Source organism: Mastomys coucha, unplaced genomic scaffold (assembly GCF_008632895.1).
Source record: "Mastomys coucha isolate ucsf_1 unplaced genomic scaffold, UCSF_Mcou_1 pScaffold5, whole genome shotgun sequence".
Classification (NCBI taxonomy): Eukaryota; Metazoa; Chordata; class Mammalia; order Rodentia; family Muridae; genus Mastomys; species Mastomys coucha.
Window position 1 is genome coordinate 24,589,545 of NW_022196911.1, and position 2,031 is coordinate 24,591,575.

The following is a 2,031-nucleotide window of genomic DNA, read 5'->3' on the forward strand; positions in this document are numbered from 1 at the left end:
AAATAGCCTTTTACTGGTATCATCTGATATGTATGAGGGGTATTATTTTGTCCACTTCCCAGATGGGAAGGCTCAAACAGAGGCTGGAACAAAGGTAGCTGAATGCGCAGGCTCGTGGCTGCAGGTTCAAGCTCCATCTAGGGTTCCCAGGTTTCTTCTTTTGTGATTTTTAAATTCCAAATTCTCATAGCAATTGGGAAAACTTGATTTAATTCATGCAAAATACATAGACTCATAAGCTTAGTCTATGATTAGCAAGTACCAACTATCTTTGTGTTCTTATCCTTTTTGGTAATATTTTTGTTGTATGAAAATTTTCTAGTATCTGGCATTTATATAGTTACTTTTAAAATAGAATATAATATTTGTTGAAAATAATTTTCACATATTCTGATCATATCTTCCCATCTCCCAGTGCCTCCTAGACCTTCCCCACCTCTTTACTCACCCAACTCCATTCCTTTTTTCTTTTTCTTTTTTTTTTAAAGATTTATTTATTTTATGTATATGAGTATACCATTGCTCTCTTCAGACACACCATAAGAGGGCATCAGATCCCATTACAGATGATTGTGAACTACAGATGTGGCTCCTGGGAATTGAACTCGGGACCTTTGGAAGAGCAGTCAGTGCTCTTAACTGCTGAGCCATCTTCCCAGCCCTCCATTCCGTATTTCTATTTCTCTTTAGAGAACAAACAGGCAGACAAAAATACCAAATAAGCCAGAATTTAAAAAGAAAGACAAAGCCAGGGGGTGGTGGCACACGCCTTTAATCCCAGCACTTGGGAGGCAGAGGCAGGCAGATTTCTGAGTTGGAGGCCAGCCTGGTCTACAGAGTGAATTCCAGGACAGCCAGGGCTACACAGAGAAATCCTGTCTCGAAAAAACAAACAAACAAAAAAACCAAAACCAAACCAAAACAAAACAAAAAGACAGAAAAAGCACAAGAAACGCACACACACACACCCCCATAAAAACACAAAATCAAAAACCATATATACAAGCAGAGACCAGTAAGACAAGAAAATGCCCTAAGAAAGTAACATGAAACAAAAAGTATTCAAAAATACCATTGAGTTCATTTTGTGTTGGCAATCTACTTCTGGGCATGGGGCCTACCCTTAAGCATGACTAGTATACTCAAGCGATACTCCATTGAACGAAGTAATTTTTCTGTTTTTGTTTTTTTGTTTTTTTTAAAGATTTATTTATTATTATTATAAATGAGTACTGTAGCTGTCTTCAGACACACCAGAAGAAGGATTCAGATTTCATTATGGGTGGTTGTGAGCCACCATGTGGTTGCTGGGATTTGAACTCATGACCTTCGGAAGAGCAGTCAGTGCTCTTGCCCGTTGAGCCATCTCTCCAGCCCAATAATTTTTCTTTTGCAAGAAGCTGTCAATTGGAGAGAGGCTCTCAGTTAGGGATGGGAGCCTGTGTCCACTTCCTCCTTTGAGCACTGGGACACTGTCTTGTTTGAGCCTGGAAGGGCCCGTAGATACTGCCACACTGAGTTTATATATGCATCAGTACTATTGTTTTTGGAAGATACTCTTTCCTTGGTCACATCCATCCCCTCTGGCTTTTACAGTCTTTCCACCTCCTCTTCTGTATAGCTCCATAAGGCCTGAGTGACACTTATAATTACATTTTCCTTTCTCTTTAAAACAGACTAAAGTTTTAGCATATTTAATTGGTGTTCTTACTGAAAGGAAATATAAAACCAACCTGATAACATAGTTGTTACAATATAATTTGCAGTATGTAGCAGATAGCTATTTATGGTTTTTGTTTTGTTTGTTTGTTTGGCTTGTTTGTTTGTTTGTTTGTTTGAGCCAGGATTTCTCTATGTAGGCCAGATTGTTCTGGAACTAACTCTGTAGACCACACTGGCCTCAAACTCATACAGATCCACCTGCCTCTGCCTCCCTAGGGCTAGGATTAAAAGTGTACGCTATCGAAGTGGATCGCCTAACTCCAGAGAGCACATTAAGCCAGAGACCCGGGCAGGATCCCCTGTTGTCTC

At 39.7% G+C, this 2,031-nt stretch overlaps 1 protein-coding gene across 2 annotated transcripts in view; it reads left to right on the top strand.

Moving 5' to 3' along the window:
* Meiob (meiosis specific with OB-fold) overlaps positions 1-2,031 on the top strand; it is a 156,465-nt gene that overhangs the window by 84,021 nt on the left and 70,413 nt on the right. The gene's annotated exons all lie outside the window — the stretch shown is intronic.